The sequence below is a fragment of the Pleurodeles waltl genome, chromosome 11 (assembly GCF_031143425.1).
Source record: "Pleurodeles waltl isolate 20211129_DDA chromosome 11, aPleWal1.hap1.20221129, whole genome shotgun sequence".
Classification (NCBI taxonomy): domain Eukaryota; kingdom Metazoa; phylum Chordata; class Amphibia; order Caudata; family Salamandridae; genus Pleurodeles; species Pleurodeles waltl.
Window position 1 is genome coordinate 881,030,224 of NC_090450.1, and position 23,033 is coordinate 881,053,256.

At 42.8% G+C, this 23,033-nt stretch overlaps 2 protein-coding genes across 3 annotated transcripts in view; one reads left to right on the forward strand and one right to left on the reverse strand.

The window, feature by feature from the left end:
- Positions 1-23,033, reverse strand: part of USP30 (ubiquitin specific peptidase 30) — a 461,500-nt gene that overhangs the window by 13,607 nt on the left and 424,860 nt on the right. The gene's annotated exons all lie outside the window — the stretch shown is intronic.
- Positions 9,894-23,033, forward strand: part of ALKBH2 (alkB homolog 2, alpha-ketoglutarate dependent dioxygenase) — a 108,141-nt gene continuing 95,001 nt past the window's right edge. For both annotated transcript variants that reach the window (XM_069214770.1, XM_069214771.1), the window contains exon 1: positions 9,894-10,042. The gene's annotated coding sequence lies outside the window, so the exon portion shown is untranslated. The remainder of the gene's footprint in view (positions 10,043-23,033) is intronic.

Consider the following 23,033-nt stretch of genomic DNA (forward strand, 5'->3'; position numbering starts at 1 on the left):
CATTGGCGTAGAGTGCAGTGGCGTAGAGGGAGGAGTGGAGTGGGGCAGGGTAGACTGCAATGGCATAGAGTGGAGTTGCATAGAATGGAGTGGTGCAGAGTGGAATATAGTGGTGAGGAGTCCAGTGGCGTAGATTGTTTCAGAGTAGAGTGAAGTGGCATAGGGTGCAGTGGCATAGAGTGTCGTAGAGTGCAATGTTGTAAAATGCAGTGGTGCAGAGTAGATTAGAGTGGCTTAGAGTGGACTGGCGTAGAGTGTGAGAGCTGAGATTTAACGTGAAGTAATTATTTCTTATGTACTCATACTTATGTATTTATGTGAAATGCTTTAACCCCTTAGCTGCTGGGCCTTTCCCCCCCCAGTGCTGAGCCCTTTTTTGGCTATTTGGGGTAGTTCGCGCTTAGGGCTTCATAACTTTTTGTCCACAAAAGCTAACCACGCCAAATTTGCGTCCTTTTTTTCCAACATCCTAGGGATTCTAATGGTACCCAGAGTTGGTGGTTTCCCCTGGAGGAGACCAAGAAAATAGCCAAAATACAGTGAAAATTTAGTTTTTTCCAAAAAAATGGGAAAAAAGGGCTGCCGAAGAAGGCTTGTGGTTTTTTCCCTGAAAATGCCATCAACAAAGGGTTTCTGGTGCTGAAATCACTATCTTCCCACCTTTCAGGAACGGGCAGACTTGAATCAGAAAACCAAATTTTTCAACACAAATTTGGCATTTTACTGGGACATACCCCATTTCTACTATATTTGGTGCTTTCAGCCTCCTTCCAGTTAGTGACAGGAATGGGTGTGAAACCAATGCTGGATCCCGGTATGCTAAACATTTCTGAAAACTAGACAAAATTCTGAATTCAGCAAGGGGTCATTTGTGTAGATCCTACAAGGTTTTCCTACAGAAAATAACAGCTGAAATAAAAAAATATTGAAATTGAGCTGAAAACAACAGCCATTTTTCTTTATGTTTTACTCTGTAACTTTTTCCTGCGATGTCAGATTTCTGAAAGCAATATACCGTTTTGTCTGCTGGACTCTTCTGGTTGCGGGGATATAAAGGGCTTGTAGGTTCATCAAGAACCTTAGGTACCCAGAGCCAATAAATGAGCTGCACCCTGCAGTTGGTTTTCATTCTATACTGGGTATACAGCAATTCATTTGCTGAAATATGAAGAGTGAAAAAGAGGTATCAAGAAAACCTTTGCATTTCCAAAATGGGATCAAGATAAGGTTTTGAGGAGCAGTGGTTATTTGCACATCGCTGAATTCCGAGGTGCCCATACTAGCATGTGAATTGCAGGGCATTTCTCAAATAGACGTCTTTTTTACACACTCTCTTATATTTAGAAGGAAAAAATGTAGAGAAAGATAAGGGGCAATAACACTTGTTTTGCTATTCTGTGTTCCCCCAAGTCTCCCGATAAAAATGATACCTCACTTGTGTGGGTAGGCCTAGTGCCCGCGACAGGAAATGCCCCAAAACACAACATGGACACATCCTATTTTTTTTATAGAAAACACAGCTGTTTTTTCCAAAGTGCCTACCTGTAGATTTTGGCCTCTAGCTCAGCCGGCACATAGGGAAACCTACCAAACCTGTGCATTTCTGAAAACTAGAGACCTAGGGGAATCCAAGGAGGGGTGACTTGCGGGGCTCGGACCAGGTTCTGTTACCCAGAATCCTTTGCAAACCTCAAAAAGTGGCTAAAAAAACAAGTTTTCCTCACATTTCGGTGACAGAAAGTTCTGGAATCTGAGAAGAGCCACAAATTTCCTTCCACCTGGCATTCCCCCATGTCTCCCGATAAAAATGATACCTCACTTGTGTGGGTAGGCCTAGCGCCCGCGACAGGAAACGCCCCAAAGCGCAACGTGGACACATCCAAATTTTTGGAAGAAAACAGAGGTGTTTTTTGAGAAGTGCCTACCTGTAGATTTTGGCCTCTAGCTCAGCCGGCACCTAGGGAAACCTACCAAACCTGTGCATTTCTGAAAACTAGAGACCTAGGGCAATCCAAGGAGGGGTGACTCGCGGGGCTCGGACCAGGTTCTGTTACCCAGAATCCTTTGCAAACCTCAAAAAGTGGCTATAAAAACAAGTTTTCCTCACATTTCGGTGACAGAAAGTTCTGGAATCTGAGAGGAGCCACAAATTTCCTTCCACCCGGCGTTCCCCCAAGTCTCCCGATAAAAATGATACCTCACTTGTGTGGGTAGGCCTAGCGCCCGCGACAGGAAACGCCCCAAAGCGCAACGTGGACACATCAAAATTTTTGGAAGAAAACAGAGGTGTTTTTTGAGAAGTGCCTACCTGTAGATTTTGGCCTCTAGCTCAGCCGGCACCTAGGGAAACCTACCAAACCTGTGCATTTCTGAAAACTAGAGACCTAGGGCAATCCAAGGAGGGGTGACTCGCGGGGCTCGGACCAGGTTCTGTTACCCAGAATCCTTTGCAAACCTCAAAAAGTGGCTAAAAAAACAAGTTTTCCTCACATTTCGGTGACAGAAAGTTCTGGAATCTGAGAGGAGCCACAAATTTTCTTCCACCCGGCGTTCCCCCAAGTCTCCCGATAAAAATGATACCTCACTTGTGTGGGTAGGCCTAGCGCCCGCGACAGGAAACGCCCCAAAGCGCAACGTGGACACATCAAAATTTTTGGAAGAAAACAGAGGTGTTTTTTGAGAAGTGCCTACCTGTAGATTTTGGCCTCTAGCTCAGCCGGCACCTAGGGAAACCTACCAAACCTGTGCATTTCTGAAAACTAGAGACCTAGGGCAATCCAAGGAGGGGTGACTCGCGGGGCTCGGACCAGGTTCTGTTACCCAGAATCCTTTGCAAACCTCAAAAAGTGGCTAAAAAAACAAGTTTTCCTCACATTTCGGTGACAGAAAGTTCTGGAATCTGAGAGGAGCCACAAATTTTCTTCCACCCGGCGTTCCCCCAAGTCTCCCGATAAAAATGATACCTCACTTGTGTGGGTAGGCCTAGCGCCCGCAACAGGAAACGCCCCAAAGCGCAATGTGGACACATCAAAATTTTTGGAAGAAAACAGAGGTGTTTTTTGAGAAGTGCCTACCTGTAGATTTTGGCCTCTAGCTCAGCCGGCACCTAGGGAAACCTACCAAACCTGTACATTTCTGAAAACTAGAGACCTAGGGGAATCCAAGGAGGGGTGACTTGCGGGGCTCGGACCAGGTTCTGTTACCCAGAATCCTTTGCAAACCTCAAAAAGTGGCCAAAAAAACAAGTTTTCCTCACATTTCGGTGACAGAAAGTTCTGGAATCTGAGAGGAGCCACAAATTTCCTTCCACCCGGCATTCCCCTAAGTCTCCCGATAAAAATGATACCTCACTTGTGTGGGTAGGCCTAGCGCCCGCGACAGGAAATGCCCCAAAACAGAACGTGGACACATCACATTTTTTCATAGAAAACAGTGCCTACCTGTGGATTTTGGCCTCTAGCTCAGCCGGCACCTGGGGAAACCTAGCAAACCAGCACATTTTTGAAAACTAGAAACCCAGGGGAATCCAAGATGAGGTGACTTGTGGGGCTCGGACCAGGTTCTGTTACCCAGAATCCTTTGCAAACCTCAAAATGTGGCTAAAATACCACGTTTTCCACACATTTCGGTGACAGAAAGTTCTGGAATCTGAGGGGAGCCACAAATTTCCTTCCACCCAGCGTTCCCCCAAGTCTCCCGATAAATATGATACCTCACTTGTGTGGTTAGGCCTGGTGCCTGCGACAGGAATAGATCACACAACGGTCAATGTTGGTCCTTACGTGAGGCAGCTGTTGACCCTGGGGTGATCCATTCCTGACACAGGCACTAGGTGTAGGCACTCAAGTGGGGTAGTGTTTTTATCAGGACAGGTGAGGAGTCACTGGGTGGTAGGAATGTTGTGGATCCCAGCATATTCCTGTAGTTTGTGTGACAGAAATGCGAGAAAAATAGAGTTTTTTTTCAACAATTCAGCTTTGCAGGGTATTCTGGGTAAGAAAACTTTGGGGAATCCACACAAGTCACACCTCTGTGGACTCCCCCGAATGTCTAGTTTCCAGAAATGTTTGGGTTTAGTGTGTTTCTCTATATGGCCGCCGAATCCAGGACCAAAAACACAGGTGCCTGCCTTACAAAACCAGTTTGTTTTGCCATAGACAATTTTGATGTCTCCACAATATGATTTGGGTGGTGGAATTTGGGGCTGAACTAAATTGGTGAGCTCCCAAGAGAGCACTCTCTCTCTGCTTGCCGCCGCATTCACCTGCTCTCTGGGTTGGCCTAACCCACTATTACCCAGTTGCACGAACAGCTTGCGAAGGGACAGCAGGACTGTCCTCATCACCTCCCTCATAATGTACTGGAAGAGGAGTTTTCGAATGGGACTCCTCTGACTGAAAAATCACTCCCAGAGTCTGCGCCATTGTCCTATCCCTCAGATGCTGTCTCAGTATCTGATGTCTCAGTCTCTGATCCTATGTCAGAGCGGTCCTCTATAACCCGAGTGCAGGCAGCAGTCATCCATCAAGATGCCATCTCTGCTATTGGCTAAACTGTTGCTCTAAAACACTAGCCTACGTAGACAGTCACAAAATCGATGGTGTGTGTGAGATACGTGCAACAGTAGAGGCCACCTTACCTGCGCTTCTTCCCTCAATCAGCACGTACTTTCAAGACACTCAAAAAACACCTTGTCACATACCATTCGTCACAGTCTTTAGCACCTCCTGCGCCCAGTCCAACAATCATTATTGGTGCTCCCACTCCCTCCTCCTCGGATTCCCTCATTACCACCCAGCAAAAGTGCCCTTCATCTCTCCATAGACTTTACTAATGTACTCAGCTATTTACATAAAATACAGATGTGCTCTTTGCAGTAGGCATATAAACCTTCTGCGCTTCTTTATGGCACTAAAACTGCCACTAGACAAGTCGGACCCTTTTCCCCCCAGGGAAACCACACACATATTGACAAAAGTGATGTATATATGACAGCCAACCACCTGAAACTCAACTCAAGCAAAACCGAAATAATCCTCTTTGGCCCTCACCAAAAAAACCTGGGACCCCCCATGGTGGCCCACCACGCTAGGCCCTGCACCCACCCCCGCCAACTACGCACGCAACCTCAGCATCATCCTAGACTCCTCCCTCTCTATGACCCAACAAATCAACGCTCTTACCTCCTCATGCTTCAACAAACTCCGTATACTGAAAAACATTCAAATGGATCCCCACAGAGACCAGAAAAACTGTCACTCACGCACTCATCATCAGCAGGCTTGATTACAGAAACGCCCTCTACGCCGGCACCACTCTAAAACTCAAGTGCAAACTACACGCATCCAGAACTCAGCAGCACGACTCATCCTCGACCTCCACCGACACGAACACATCTCTCCACACCTCAAATCCCTCCACTGGCTCCCCATTGACAAAAGGATCACCTTCAAGATCCTCATCCTCACACACAAATCACTCCACAACACAGGCCCTGCCTACCTCAACGAGAGTCACCTTCCACACCCCCACACGAAACGCCCGTTCAGCTGACCTCTCTCTCGCCTCTGACCCCCGCATCAAACACACCACCACCGGGGGCAGATCCTTCTCCTACATTGCACCCAAAACATGGAACTCACTCACAACCCACATTCGCAAGACCCAAAACCTACTTCTTTTCAGGAAGGGCCTCAAAACCTGGCTTTTTGAACAGTGAACCTCCTAGCCCCTTTCCCTCCCCCCCCGTCCCCCCCCCCAGCGCCTTGAGACCCTCACAGGTGAGTAGCGCGCTTTATAAATCTCTTTGATACAGATCTACCTATATATATATATATATATATAAATATATATCTACATAGATATATCTATAGATATATCCATGTACCTAGATATATCTATCTACATAGATATATATATATAGATATATACATATATTTTTTTTTAGTTGTTGTATGGTTTCCTTGGGGGCCAAAATGGCCCCCAGGGAAACCCTACAACATCTAAAAAAAAAATTGCCCCCACAGGGGGTCACCCTGCCCATGGGCGACCCCCTGTCATTTCATTTTTTTTTTTTGAAAAAAAAAAAAATCCCCTGGGGGGGGGGCGCGATCGCGCCCCCCCCCCCCCCCCCCCAGGGGGCACCTACCTTTTTTTTTTTTTTAAGAAAATTATGCCGGGGGGGGGGGGCGGCCCGTTTTCCGGGGGGGGCCGCCCCCCAAAAGTGAAATCCCTGGTGTCTAGTGGGGTTTCCTGGCCCCCGATCGCAGCTGTGCTGCGATCGGGGGCCAGGAAACCGTTTCAGAAGGCCTCATAAGAAAGGGGAGACTCTCCCCTTTCTTACGAGGCCTTCCCGAACGTGTAAAAGGCCGTTTTCCCCATGAAAGCAGGAAGCGGCCGCAAGGCTGCTTCCTGCTTTCATGGGGAAAACACCTTTGCAACGTCAGCGCGCCTCGCGGCGCGCTGACGTCACAAAGGGGCGGGTGGGGGGTGGGGGTGTTTTGGGCGGGGGGAGACACGGTAGCTTCCGTGTCTCCCGGGGGGGGGAAAAAAAAAATAAAAAATCCTCGGGTGCGACGCACCCGAGGATTTATTAATGCCCTTCCTGGTGTCGGCCACTGGTCGTGACCCGCACCAGGGAGGGTGTGTGGGCGTCGGCCAGTGGCCGACGCCCGCACTTAAGAGGTTAATAATGAAACTGATGTTGACACAAAATGTGATGTTATTAGTGGCCATTAATGGCAGCCATCAAGTGAAAGGCCTGCACATGTCTATAATAAAAAAAACTAACACTGTAATGGGAAATATTCTGTCTCTTTAAGAACATATTCTCTGCAAAAATAAATGTTGAAATAATACAAATATTTCTCAGGTTTCTGCTGTGCCTTTTAGCAGAGGAAGGCCACAGCTAATGTTGAATGTCTGCCAATCTGAGCTAAAGTATCAACTGCATGAGATCATCTCCGTAGAATTACAAGCTTCTTTTGTTTTAATCATGAGTTTATCCTGTGTTTGAATTAATGGAATGTGTTTCTCTCAAGTGAAAGAACTGATTTGAAAATGTTTCTACCTCTTTGTAACTATCGTCCGGCAGCAGTGTATTTTGGAGTGGCTGACCAAAGGTCTCTACTGAACCGTTCGGAAGTGTGCTTCAAATGCAACAATTAATATAGTTTGAGCTTACACAAAAGGAAGAATCTGAAAATACAAAGCATTTAAGCTAATATTATGATACTTTCTGATGAGTTGATGTTTTAAGCTTGGAAGATCCCTCTACATATGAAGTTTTTAGCCAATCACAGGAGTTTAGAAAGTTTAATTTAATGTCTTAGAATCAGACATTTGGGGTTCATTGCTTCCTGGTTTCCAGAGATTTCACATCTCATTCTTATGATCTGTCACTTTGACATTTCATGCTTTGCCTGTCAGTCTACTGACATTCAGGTATTTTATTATTTTGAATTATTTCTCATGCTCCATGCAATGATGCTGGTACTTACTTTAGCGCTCCATGCTTAGAGCCTGTAGTGCTTTGCTGCCTGCCTTAGATAATTAACATGATGGTTCAGAGAACTTAGGGCCATATGTAGGAACACTTTTTCCCATAGACACAGAATGGGTAAAAACCTTTGCTACATCTGGCCCTTAGAGTCCAAATTCTGAACTGTCACCCCCTTTCCCTGCCCTTGTCCTGATGCTGATGCTGCTGTCCCCCTGATGAAGTTATAACCTGATTGCTGATTACCTTAAGGCAGAGGTCTCCAAACTTTTTAATGTCGCGCCCCCCCAGTTGAAAAATAAAAATCATTGGGCCCCCCCTCAGAATTTTTCACAAGTATTTTATAAACATGGCAATGTTTAAATATGTCTAAACCCATTTAAACATTGCAGTTATGTACTGTTACCTATTTAAAACTGCAATAACATGCTTCTGCTTAAAAAAAAGGCCTGTTATCTGTATAATATTTATTTTGGCCAGAGTCTGGGGCCCCCCTTGGGATCACTTGAGGCCCCCCTAGGGGGGCCCGCCCCACAGTTTGAAGACCTCTGCCTTAAGGGGAGGTAAATGTATGAATTATGTGTATTGTATTTGTCTTTTGTTTTCCAAGTACCAGTTTTACTGTTTTAATACTGCTGCTAATTGTTTTTGATAGGGCCATAGCTAGGTGTTTTCTAAATTAATGTTACTAAAACTTTTGCATGAAATCCAACATGCTAATGCTGATTTGAGGATAGTGAGGTGGATTTCTCTATGCATATGATTTGATATTATTTTATTGCTGAATCAAATGTATTTTATCTCTCTTACACAGATATTCATGTTATTGATTTGTGTTCTAACTATTGAGTTTATTATTTTATTTGCTCTGTTTAAACTAAGATTCTTCAGGCCAGTCCATCAGCCTGTGATGCTTCTTTATTTGTACCATTTGGTGTTGAGACTAATTTTCGTGGCCTTAGCATTGTTAATATAGGGAAATAAATATTTTAATTTGATACTAAAGGTGTGGTTATTCATGGCTAAATCGGTCATGGTGTGTCGTATATTGATTCTCTGGTGATTATTATTATTGTTTAATGTTGTTTTATGTGTCAATAATCAATACGTTAATCAATATAATTTAAACGAGTCAAAAGGTTCATCGACCTTAAAGCAGCGTCCAACCACTTACTATTATGAAATAGATAAGCCAAGGGTGCGCTAACAAGAGTGCAGTGGTGAAGATAGCAGTGGTGCATAGTAATGTGGGATAGAGTGCATTGGTGTAGAGTGGTGTAGAGTAGAGAGGTGCTGAGTGAAGTGGCAGAGTGGAGTGGTGCAAAGTATATTGCAATAACACAGTGTGAAGTGGAGTAATGTGAAGTGGTGCAGAGTGGAGTGCAGTGGTGTGGAGTGGTGCAGAGTAAAGTGGAGTGGGGTAAAGTGAAGTATGCACGGTGTGGTAGCGTACTGCCATTGCAGGCAACACACCTTCAATTGAAATGACCATTACATTTCCAGACATACAGTTTCACTGATAAAAGTATACAGTGCACAAATGCTAATTTGTGGAAATGTCATCACCTAGTGTATTGATTTGTTTTGATTGTATTAAAATATTTTTCCACTACACTTCAGAATTACCAAAAAATGTGTTTCATTTGTGCTTTCCTTATTGTGATATATTCTGAAATATAGGCACAGTTAATTTACATACATTTAAATTTTGTTTTGGCTAAGAAAAAAAATTACACCCGAGTAGCCATCATGATTGTCCCATAAATCCTCACTTTGAAGACAGAGAAAGAAAAGAAAACACCAAGCTCCCTGGAAGACTGAGCCAAACATTTGACCTTTTTCTTTGAATACACAGCAAATGCGACAAGATAAGAACAAGATTCAAATGCCTGTTTAAAGAAATTCAGTACTGGTGGAATAATACAGTAAATAGAATTTCGGCAAAGGAAGGGACAAACTCAAGCTAGACAGCCTAAAAACAAATAAAGCCTAAAAACAGAAAGCAAGAAAATGTGAATTACAGACTACAAAATCAATGACAAGAAGTTGGTGAAATGCATTCCCAGGGAAGCTTTCTGAACGTCCACAAGATTTAGTTAGCAAACCAGACAGCTGTGGCAGGCTTAGATCTAAAAAGGCTGACAGTCCTATTTGAAGGCAGCTTTGACTCGTGATTGGTGGATACTGTGAGGGACTCCTGGAATCACTTTTTATGGGAAATATACTTTTGCTTTTACAGTTTTTTTTGGCTACTGTGGTTTGCAGGAAAGAAATGAGCAGTATAGGCTGAGCCTCCGGTCCCGACATACAATGTCATTGAAAGAACGTAACACCACTTCCCTCCTCGATTACAACAAGATCCCCGATGAGTACAGCAAATAAGGGTCTTTCCTCTATGTCCATTGATTGATGATTGGCTCCGAGAGGTCGACGTCTGACGTTATGAAGTAGCTTATGTGATAGGGGTGTGCGCGGAGTGGTTGTTTTCATCTCGTATCTTATTTTTGTTTGTAATATTTACGTCTCGGATTTGGTTCGTTGCTGGTGAGTTATGGGGAGTTCATGTGCGCCTATTTTTTTTTCTCTCCAGGAAGTACACTTTCGTACTTCTTTCTATGTTGAATCTATCTAAAGCTTCAGGTTCTCGATGATAAGGTAACAGGCACACAAAATACACATAAAATATTATACTCGTTAGTATTTTTCGTGTAGGCTTTTGTGTTACAGAGTGGACCGGCTTGAGTAAACACAAAGCTAAAATGCGTACGATTATTTTAAAGCACGCATACAAATATACCCAAGTGATACGTATGTATGGAAGAGAACATAAATTAATTGTTTGTTGCAGTGAGCAGGCACGTAATGCTTCTGACAAGCTGTGATACTTTACAAAGGTGTACTGCCTTGGTTGTGTCAAACTGTAGATTTGCGCTGTGCACGTGCCTCTTTTCATGGGACAACTCCCCCCAAAATAGATTGCTATAAGCAGTCAAGCGTCCGTGTCATATCACATCCACATTCAGAATACTGAAATATCCATAGAGCTCTCACAATGCAACAATGCATGTTCGTGACTAGATGCACTGGTATGTCATTGCTTAAATATTGGCAAAGCCTTTGCAGCGCCCCTCTCCTTAAACCTATGCCATGTTCCACTATCCCAATACTAAGCTATCTTAAGAGCTTTCGCAATACAAGTGCATTCTTATCTGCAGAGCTGTCCAAATATAGACACTATCACAAAATTCTCACTGCGCAGACTTTTGCTGAATGACTTGCAGTGTGTGTTAGTATCTTAATGACTTTATGAGCGCTCTGACAGTGCGCTTCGAGACTGACTTCCATTGTGCTAGACTATTTCAATGCTGAGACCTTTCCTGCTCTCTTAAAATATATTTGTTTGAAAGCATTTGACAGGGGATTTGGGACTGCTCAGTTCAGACAAATCGTACGGCAGTGCATCTTCTAAAGAAACGGGTGTAATCAGTAGGCTCACGGCTTCAAAATTCTCACATGATCCATTTTAAATTATTAAAAATTGGTATCAGTGCGTTAGCAAAAACAACCCTCTTTGCTGCCTCAAAGTAATTATATTTAAATAAGTTATCCATGTCTTTTTCGTCTGTCTGTACCAGAAACAGGATTGTTTATCCGTTACCACCTAATTACATGTATTATGGTGTGATAGTTTGCAACATTTCTTTCAAAGATTTTACGGGGATTTCAGCCTTACCAAACGTCAGTATTCAGAAGTAAAGCCCTAACTACCTGAGTGCTTGCAGCTATACTGCTGTAGGGCTTAAGAAAAGGACTGAAAGAAACACTGTCAAATAGCATATCTGAGCTGTGTTGGAAGTTTGTGTGATGTTATGTCCAAAATACTCTTTGTTATTGTGATCCGGCTGTCTCCTTAGCTGTCAGTGTCATCATGTACCCTTTTGTCATTGGTTGTATGAGAAAAGATTTGTTTAATGTGCTTGTTGCGTTTGTATGGCATAGGAAAGTGGCTAGAATAGTGGGCAAAATATGATGATTCCCCGTGTCGTAGGACGCTTACCATGGAGGTAAGACTGCTTAGGTTTTGGGTGGCAGCACCACTGCGTGTGGGTGACTGTGTCAGTTCCACACCGACCGGATGCTGTCAGCCTCACCATTTTTGGCTAGCTATCAGTACCTCACCCAACCTAGAAAGTGAAGGTGATTTGTGGCAGCCTGATGCATGACATTTTGACTCCTTAGGGAAGTTGTGGTGGAACAGATCTTATCCCTTTCTCTCATTTGCACAAGTTCTCACACATGCAAAACAGACAAGTAATGCAGGGTACATTTTAGAACATGTATTAAAGAACTGCATTCTATGATAAAAGGCATGAGCTACAATTAGTAGGAAAATGAAACATAATATGGTTATTATTGTGACCGTTAGAGTGAAACAAATAAATCGTATCAGCATTCTGGAATAATCATTGGTCTAAAATTCCTACTTACACTTCCATCATCAAATGTAAGAGCATAGCAGTGATAGCCCTTTCTGCCTGTACTAGTCCCCGGAAGGACCCCCGATCCCATACCGGAAACAGGGGTCTTGCCTGTCGGTCTGCTTGCAGTCTTCTTGGTTGGCTGGAGACTGGGCCAAGATCAGCAAAGCTGTGACAAAGTGGCACACAGCATAATATGATTGGCTGGAATGTTCCCTTTAGCCTGTTTCATCCTGTTGTGGTGTTTCTATAACAGAACGTGTTGTGTTCTGAGAATGGGTCTGACATGATGATATGTCGAGGTTTGAAGGATGGCTCCGTACTTTTGTGCTGGCAATTCTAAATAAACTATCATGTACAGCATTGAGCAGACGCACAGAATGAAATGCTGTGCAAAGGACCTAACAACAATGCTTTTGCATAAAAGCAGCTGATTAAAAAATAGAACATCCCCACTAAAAGCATGCCATGCTAGAATATAATAAAATGAATACATGAAATATGTATCTGGGCAAAAGGGCACAGGCTGCAGGCATAGAGCTAAAATAAATGTACCCAAGCTAGGTGCTAAAATGAACCCACGTCGTCCTCCCCATTGTCGGTACAAGAGTGCCGGGTCCAAGACCTAAAATACTTGTACTAAAAACTACCACTGAAAAGTGTGCCAAAACATACATAAAAGAGATAAAATGTCCATGTTGACAAGCAGGGCAAGCCGAAGGCTGGTTATATTAAAAGGGCAATTTCACATTTCAATAAAAATAAAGTTGAATAAAAACACCAATTTTAACAATAATCATGGTCCCGCAGGAAATCTCCAATGTCATCAATAGTGATGGAATTCAGGAAAGACTCCACTTTGGCAGGCAATAAGGTGACAAGCACATCAGACAAAACATAGAAGGGACATACATGTTACGGTGCCCCAGCCACAGGTCCGGCAGAGGAGGCAGCATTTCGCGCAGTGCCAGGTGTTGTAACACCAAAAGCCACTAAATCCACGAAGGGCAGCTCATAGAAGGAATCCTGCAACAATCGTATTTTCAGTGGACAAGTCCGGCAATGAACCCTCATCGAGAATATCATCAGATTTATATCCATAGATGGTACATGTTGTAAGGCAAAACACCCCTCTAGTGCAGTTTCGAAAGGGCACCACAAGCAGCGAAAGACTGGTTGCACACAATGAAGGACCGGTCGAAATGACAGTGACAAGTTTCTGTCCAGCTCTTCCAAGAGCAGTGCATCATGCGTTCATGACACAGGTCGGCTGGTGGGAGCTCCATTGTTTTTTGTTGTTGAGATGTAGCAGCCATTGCGGATCAAAAATAGCAACAGCCACTAAAGATCCACTAAATCCATGAAGGGTAGCTCCCTCACATCATGGATGCAACTGTCTTCTAGCTGTTCAAATCGGCCTACAGGAAAATGTTTTAAACACAAAGTCAATTGGAATGTTGAAATGGGTAGATTATTAACCTCACTGCCGATGGAACTTGTGCCACACAAAAGGCAACTTTTCTAACTTTTTAACTTTAAACATGATGTACCTAGCTTCTTTCTTAGCCATTATGTGCTGTTTCTGTGCCAAATTACATGCGGCAAAACACTCTTTAGAGTTAACATGCTTCAAGGGCATGCTGCCATTTTTAAGAACTTGAAGTGTCCAACTCACTTGCATAATGGACCTAAGTTGACTCTGTCCATGGTGTAAAAGTGACAATGTCAATTGCAGAAGACACAATGGGCCAGATGCAGGAAACGGATAGCGACTCGCAAACGGGAAAAATTGCCGTTTGCGACTCGCTAATAGAGTTTCCCTATGCAGAAATGCATATTGCGAGTCGGTACCGACTCGCAATATGCATTTCAGAATCGCAAATAGGAAGGGGTGTTCCCTTCCTATTTACGATTCGGAGTGGTATGCATGCGGTCACAAATGGTGTTGCAGTTACCATCCACTTCAAGTGGATGGTAACCCACTCGCAAATTGGAAGGGGTCCCCATGGGACCCCTTCCACTTTGTGAATGGACCCACAAATATTTTTTCAGGGTAGGTAGTGGTCCAAGAGACCACTACCTGCCCTGAAAAAAAAACGAAACTAAAGGTTTAAGGAAAACGGGCTACACTTAAAAAAAAAAACTGCTTTATTTAAAAGCAGTCACGAACATGGAGGTCTGCTGACTACAGCAGGCCTCCATGTTTGCGAGTGCCTAGACTCACTATGGGGGCGCAATTTGCGACCCACCTCATGAATATTAATGAGGTGGGTCATTGCGACCCCATAGCGAGTCGCAGACGGTGTCTGAGACACCGTTCTGCATTGGAAATTGCGACTTGCAATTTGCGAGTCGCTCCGACTCGCAAATTGCAAGTCGCAATTCCCAACTTTGCTACATCTGGCCCAATGTTCTTTAGTGTGTAATTGCGGCTGGACAATGTGTTCATACCATTATCGTCAACGGCTAGAACTTTCCCCAGATTTTCCTGATCTACCTGCCTAAACAGGGCTCAAACTTCCTTTTGGGAAAGCTTCCAAATTTCATTATTTATTGCATATAAGAAACATTTTGAGTATGGTTTTGTAGGACCTAAAAAGAAATGTTGTAAGACTGCATCTTCTGACAGGAGACTAAGGTGTTCTTTGACAGCTGTTTATGTGGAAGATTTTAACCATTGTTGACAAAGTTTGCCTCCGCTGTATGTTGTTACAATACCAGAGTATTGTGTGGTGATGAAATGAGGGTCAGGTCTGCTCACTCTAAAACCCAGTGCGGAGTTAACAAAATGCCCATGACAACCGTTTGTGTCCACTGGTTTACAATAACCACCCATTAGGACCTGAAAGTGTTGAATTAATGGTGCCATTCTGAACCCAACCATTGAGCTGTTCTTTAGTGACATTTAAAATATTTTTCCAATTATCAAATTTAGTTGGTGAGGGAATACTATTTCTTTTATTTTCACCAAACCTAAACAACTTGTTTGTTGTATAGTGTATTTGAGAAATATAATTTGTAATGGAATAAGGCATGCTCTAAATAAAGCTTCCCTACCCTGTATTTGCCAATCTCCTGTTCCCCACATACTCTTTAAGTGAATCGGCTTCATTAAATATTCATAGCCTTCTATAGCCAACTGGGAAACAAAGGAATCCAAATAAATCAGTTTGGTGCCCGTTGGCAATATATGTCCTGCTTTTGAAGGCGACAACTTAAAATAATAAGACTCAGCATCTTTAACATCATGCCCAGTAAAAAAAGAAAACATTTCTACATATGTTTTTGAACTCCCCACTGGTGGGATTGGACAGTGTTCCCATTGTGTATAATTATAAACTATTCTTGGGGTACCAGCTCAAGTGCAGAAAATGATGTCTGTAATGGTGATAGCAAAACATTTCCCCACAATTCGATGTTGTCATATAAACATCGTCACTTTCAAATACAATATAATATTCAAGCTCACATCAACTTTTTTTACATCTCAATCATCAGAAACAACCCGGTGTAATAATATAATTCATAGATACTTTGAAAATATATAGAATTTAAATCACTTCAATAGGACCAAAGATATCAAACGGTACTTTATCCCAAACAATCCCACCAGGAACTGGAATAGCTGAAATGTTCACAAGGGACAAGTTTCTTCAGACCTTATGTGAGGGTAGGTAAGGTTTTAAATCCCCACCCACCAGTTCCACAGCAGATCGTTCAGTAAGACCATGTATCAGCAGAAAGAAAATGATGACAAAACCAGTCCAGAGCAGAAAGGCAGGCAACAGTTAGAAGAATCCACAGATAATACCATGGACAAACGAAATAATTATGTTTAAGCCACATGTAGAGCTTACATGCTTTTGATACAGGTACTGTAGATGATGCTGAAGAACTTGAAGAAAAGTAGTCATTGTCGGCAAAGTAACTAAAAGCAGTCTGTGCAAAAACTGGAGCCGTGCAGGTGAAAGGAAACTGGCAGGTGTATCCATTGGTAGTTTGTAATAAAATATTCATCCCTTTGTGATGCATTTGAAGAGTGCAAATTTGAATTTTGGATGTTTCTTGTTGATGATGTGGCAACAGGAATCACAAAAGTTCATTCTTTGCCCTCCCTATGGTTTGAGAAATAATTTCAGCATTGTTGCGTGCTTGTAAAGGTACATCCTGAAAGGTAGTGAGAAGGGTACAGGAACTATTCTGGAATCCGCGTGGTCTACTGTGCAGCAGCAGTCACATGGTGTAATTTGACATTGTCATTTAAAACAAAGTGGTGTTCTTTGGAACCAGGCAGCAGTGATAGAACAACAGTTCTGGTACCATGTATTCCCAGAACTGGAACAGGTCCTTCATAGGATGGGCCAAGCTCCTTCTTCACAGAAATCTTTTCACAAATCAGATCCCCAAACTTTAGGAATCCAGCCTGTGGATGTTGATGGCAAACCCCTCATTCCAAGGCATGTGCTGATGAATTTTCATCACAGAACTGTTGTAATTTCTGCAAGACAGTGATGGGTCAATTTATGTTGAAAAGTGTCTCTACTGCCACCCACCGCACCAGGGCCCTCAAGATCTAGGTCATACATGGGTGTCCCATACAGGACTTCTTATGGGGTACGTCCTCCCAAAGACAATCTGGGCAGATTATTTAGTGCTCTTTGGACTCCGTATAGGTGGTGAAGCAAACTACGACCTGAATCTAGTACCATAGCTGTTAAGGATTGCATTAAGTCTCGTTTTTTCCACTTCTGTTTCCACTGGGATGATATGGAGACGAGAAACGCAATTGAACACCCATTGTTGTCATGGTGTCCCTGAATGCCTGGAGGTAAAGGCAGGGCCTGGGCCGAGTGGAATGCTGCAACTGCATATGTCCAGATGAAGACTTGTACATCTTTATTAACAGTTTGAGCGTCAGATGATCATTGTGGCCACACCCTTAGAAATCTGGAGCATGAATCAACAGCGACTAGGATATATCTGTATGCACCATCAGGTTGTAAGGGACTGCAATGGTCCGGTACACACATTGTAGTGGCTTGTTGGAAACTAAAAGGGGTGCCTACGGTGGGCGTTTAATAGTGGACCCTTTAATTTGTTGGCAAATCAAATGTCACAACTAAGGACATATTGCTTGGTCTGTTTGTATAGACCTGGCCACCAGTAGTGTTTTTGCAATAGTAAGATGGTAGCCGCCACACCAGCATTGGCAGAAGCAACTCCTTCATGCGCTGCTTTGATAAGATTTAATCTCTGGTCTTGGTTCAGGATCACGCGATAACCCAACCTTGGTATTTTTGCAAATGCAATGTTTTGGGCACTTAAGTGGTAGGAATATGCTTTTGGTAAGGGCTTGCCATCAGCCAAACTTTCATAGCAGCCAATGTTTCATCATCCAGTCTCATATGGGAACGAGTAATTGCAGCAACAGACGCCCTCGCTACTGCATATTTGGCAGCTTCATTAGCCAAATTATTTCCTACAATGTGTATTTCAACATGCTGGTGACCCAATGTATGTCCTACATGAGCCCTTGAAAGCTTCTCTTTAGTATCTGTTACCTTCCCCACAAACAAATTGTGCATTATAGTGTTTTCTTTGGAGTCCCTGAATCCATTTAGGTGCCAGTAGTGTAAGTATTCATTGAAGGACTGGACACAGTAGTATGAATGACACACAATCAAGGTAGAAAGTTCAGGATCCGTATGTTTCAGTGCCAAGATGAGTGTCTTAAACTCTGCTAGTTGTGCTGTGCAGTCCCCTAGGGTCTGCGTGTTGGTATTTTGAAGGAGGAATTTACCATCCCTCATTACCCCACAAGCAGCTGCACAAGGCAGAATATTGGTGTTTGGTACCTACAGCTGGTTGAGCTGAACCATCGGTGTAAATGATGATTCAATATTGTTCAAGAGGCAAAATGTTTGTGGACATGGGTTATTCAAGTTCATATTGAAGAAATTATTGGCTCTTTAGTTTTAGATCAAAACCATAATCAACATCAGTTGCAGTCAGCCAGGAAGCCTGTTGAATTCAATGTGGATGTATTGCTTTTGCTTTCGGAACACTGGCTTTGGTGACAGCCTCAAGTGCTGGTATCGGGGTAACAACATGATGGTTTCCCTTGGGCTAGTGGTCTCTCTTTTATGACAGCCTTTTGGCCAGCAGTCAAGATTTTTTCTGTGGGCTGGAAAACGATGTTCAGCATTGTAGTACAAATGAAATTTGTATGCTATGTGTACTGTGTCACCTTCATTGAATGTGACATAGGTGAACCCAGTGGCAATAGGAATTACCCTGATGACCAAATTTGTATCACATGTGTGTAAGTGTTTTGTTACAAGCATGCCAAACTGTAATGCACTGAGAATGCGTGTGTGTTCAAGTGTTCAATGTTTGCTTGAGAAATCTGGACAAATTAAATCATAGAGTAGTTTATGTGTTGTGCATATTCTGTGATGTAGGTTCTGCCAAAATTGAAGAAACCCAGTAATGACTATAGTTTTTTTCATGGTACTTGGAGGTTGTATTTGTGCACATTTTTCTAGAAAGTGGGGTTCCAGACTCTTCCCCTCATTTGATCATTCATATCCTAAGTTTAGGCCACTTAGAAAAGCAATTTTTGTTTTCTTGAAGTTGAATTTGTAACCCTGTGCGACGAATCCCAAAACAATGCGATCGACCCTGGTTAATTGCGTGTTGAGATCGTTGCCTGTCAGACAATGCCTCAGGATCAATATCATGTAATATTGATGCACAGGCAGAGAACAATCCTGGAGTGTTCCTATACACTTGCGGAAGTCTACAAAATATTCTTTGAGAGCCAAGCGCAGTGAAAGCACTTAAATCCTTGCTTTCTGATGCTAGATTTTGGCAGAAAAAAAGTTGGAACTATCCAAGGTTGTTTTGTATTTTTTACGCACTATATTGTCAATAAGTGTTGTGCGACGCATATTTTGTATGGCAAATGTGCGTATATGGCTGTTTCGTTTTCTGCAATCTAAGACTATTCTACATGAAGGGTCTAGTTTAGTTACAGGAAATAAGGGGTTATTCATTGGAGATATACACGGTTCATTTACTCTGTGGTACTCAAGTTGTGAGAATTTCTCTCACTGATGCTTTAGACTCATTTTTAATGGGGTACTATGGTTGAATTTGTGAAGTGGATCTTATTGATATAACGTGGTAGGGGGAATCCCTATCACATCACACATAGTTGCGGTACAGTGCTGGGGTTTGCTCCAATGCCCACTGTGCACTGTGCGGCGTAAGCCTCTTTGACTGCAACTGGAACAAGGACTGAGACAGAAGATAAAATGACATCTTCCCCTTGCAGGAGCAAACAGACAAATTTAGGTGGCCAATCTTTTTCTGCCAGGAGGATATCCTAACGTAATGTTAATTTTCTCCAGAAGAACACTTTGATAGTGTGCTCTATATACCTCTCAATTTGAATTTTTTATTTGTAAACCATGTTTGGTGGGAGAAGCACCTGTCCGCAGTTTTGGCTTCAAGAAAGACGTTAATTGGTGTTACATCCAGAAGTTCTAGAAGAGTCTGGCGAACTATTGTGACTTCTGCTGCGCTGCCTAGCAGAGTCACTTTCCACATCCTGTTCTTCAGTAAGGTTCTCCATATGTGTGGCATGTTTAGCCGAAATTTCTGCAACCTTTGAATTGGGGTTTTTGTTGTGGAAGTTTCTCTTCTTGACCAACACGTCTGATGATCGGTGCGACTCCTTTCTCGCCTTCACTTACTCGTTTCGGTGATCTGACTGCCCTCCTCTCTCACTGTGTTTATTGGGTGAGTCCTGGAAGGAACGGGATGGGCGAGTGTCAGTATATTGGTATCTATGGGGAGTTTTTAAAGTTTTCCTATTTCTTCAATTATAGCACTTCTCTGAGGTCTCCATGCGTGGAGATTCTCCTATTTGTTTTTTTTAATCATTTTTAGTTTTTTGTTTATCCCAGCGTTTTTTGAGAACCTCTTGTGATTGTTTGGTATTATCCTTATTGGATTTTCCTTGTAATTGTGGTTTGCCTGGTCTGGCTCCAAGACTATCCTGACCCATCCTGGTGTAAGTCTTGGTGGCAGCTCGCATTCTTGTTCCTGTTGAGGAACATCCCAGAGCCACTGGCGTACTGCCAGTGCTACTGCTTCCCCCTTAAGATGACTTAATATGATTGAGGACACCCTGGTAAAATTTCCCATTAATTGCATCCCAAAGTCCAGAGCTGGGGCTACCACTTATTCGTCTTGAATTTGTTTTAACGCTTCCGGAAGATGTGCAAGTGTTGGCATACCGTGTGCAGTAGTGTATAGAGCAGCAAAAACTGTACTCCATGTGGCACAGTAATCTATTGAGGGAGCCATCCCAAAGGCTAAGCACATTGTGAGAATTCTATGTTTATTTTGGGGTCCTGTATGGCAAAGCACTACTTCCAGCACATTTATTTTTTGTGCTAGCCAAAATGGAATTTCTTCACGTTTGGTGGGTACCTTACCCATAACTGAATGCACAGTCGCTGGATTTATCCCAACGGTTGCCAAATGTGGTGCCCCTGGAGCAGCCCTCGCTGGGGCGGTGTTTAAAGTCTGCATTATGAATTCCATTAAGTGTCTATATATATCTACTAAGTTAGTGTACAAGTGAGGTAGATCTTTACGGGCATATTTGCTACATTGGGGTGTGGTGTATACGTAGCTAGTTCTGGCCATATATGTCCTTCATTACCTAAGGGACCTAATCTAGCGTTTAGTACAACGTGTGATAGGGCACCTTCAAACCAATTTTGATGTTCTTGAAAAGATAATGGTATTTCTAAATATGCATATGGCCTATATTGTGCAAGTGTGTATGCTATTGTGTAATTGTGGAAAGTGTGTGTTTCCATCTGTTGCTGGAAAGGTGACCCAGGAATAGAACATTTCTCTTCTGTACACATCGTGTGCCTCTACCACATCCCACCCCTCTTCGGTGAGTCCATGTATTAATAGTTGTTGTGTGAGATGTCTCATATTTAGTGGAAAGTAACCCGTTGAGGATCTGCTATATTTTAGAATGGTAGGGTAAGATATAGAAACACCAAGTTGGGGAGATCCTTTTAAGGTTCAAGCTTGAACAACCTACAGCCTAAGATAGATACTACCTATTTTGCTGAGGAGGATATTTTCCTAATGCCTCTTACATCTCTGAATAAGGGAATTAGGGTGCCTTCAGCATGTAAGAGACAGAGTTTCTTGGGAGATCCCCTTAGTTAATGCCTGACCAACGTTGGTGGCACCATGTTGTAGGACTCTTTCCATGGGGGTAAGACTGCCTAGGTTTTGGGCGGCAGCACCACCCCATGTGGGTCACAGTCAGTCTCATACCGACTGCAAGCTGTTGGCATAACCGTTTTCGGCCAGCTAGCAGCACCTCACCCAACCTAGAAAGCAAAGGTGATTTGTGGCAGTCTGACGCATGACATTGACTCCTCAGGGAAGTTGTGGTGGAACAGATCTTACCCGTTTCTCTCATTCGCACAAGCTCTCACACGTGTAAAGACAAACAAGGAATACAGGGTACGTTTTAATACGTGTATTAAAAGAACTGCTTTCTGTGACAAAGGCATGAGCTACAACTATTAGGAAAATTAAACATAATACGGTTATTACAGTGACCGCTAGAGTGGAACAGATAAACAGTCCCCGCATTCTGGAATAATCATTGGTCTATAATTCCTACCTACACTTTCATCATCTATTGTGAGACAGGGCTCGAAAAATCATAAAAATGTTACTAGACCTGCAGGTCGAGTAACTTAAATAATCTACTCGACCTAACTATAATGTACTTGACCCATAAACGGGTCTCAAATTGTGTGATCCTAGGCAAATAGTTTACAGAGTCGCCTTTTTTTAATTCTCACATATGATTGCACCTTCAAATACAGGAGCTCAGCATTTCTGCAGTACAAAAAAAACTCTTTTGTTTGATTAAGTAGATTAAAGTTTGCTGCATGCATCACAAGAATCTAGCCCATATACCCATGAGGTCTAGCCCACATAACCTAGGACTTCTTTTAGTTTACTGACAGCATTGCCATCAGGGCAGGAGTGTTTCTCAGTTTGTTTAAACACTCAATTTTAATAAATATATTACTAAACCATGATGTGGTAACATATGGTCATCTACACACAGTAATTTTCCAAGAAATGTCCAAAAACCTCTCCTCTAACTTGCAGCTTTACATATAAAACTATATAGTGTATTAACAATCTATGAAAATTGGGTTTCAGAAAACATAGCCTTTGCACATCAACATGTAAAGTATTCTGATTTGTTTTCATCCTATTAAAATATTTTTTCATCACACAGAAATATAAAAAGGGGCTTTCACAACTACTGAAATATATTTTGAAATGTTTGCACAGTTGACTTAGTCATTTAAATGTTGTGTGTTAGGAAAAACCTGACACTCTATATCCTTTTATTTTAAATTCAAAGCCACAGGTCACACAGTTCACCTTACAAAGTCCTGGAACTCTGCTGTCAGAAGGAAAATTAATTGTAAGGAAAACTGACTTTTGACCTTTTCTGTGAATACAGAGCAAATGTTACATAAGAACAAGATTTAAAGGCGTCTTTTATTGCCCCTCCACTTTTCAACTGAACAGAACACCTGTTCGGTGTCAACTCGCCAGAAGGGACGAGTAAGTCTTAAAAATAGCTCGACCTGATCAAATATGACTTGCCAATACAAGTGGTCGAGTGGATTTTTCGAGCCCTGTGAGAGCATAGCAGTGATAGCCCTTTCTGCCCTTACTAGTCCCTGAAAGAACCCCATACCTGAAACAGGGGTCTCGCCTGTCGGTCTGCTTGCAGTCTCCTCAGTTGGCTGGAGACTGGGCCAAGACTAGTAAAGCTGCAACAAAGTTAGCTGGATGGTTGGCTGGAATGTCCCTTCTAACCTATTTGGGCCTGTTGCAGTGTTTTTATGAGAAAATGTGTTGTGTTCTGAGAACAGGCCGGACTTGATAATATGTTTAGGCTTGAAGGTTGGCTCCGTACTCTT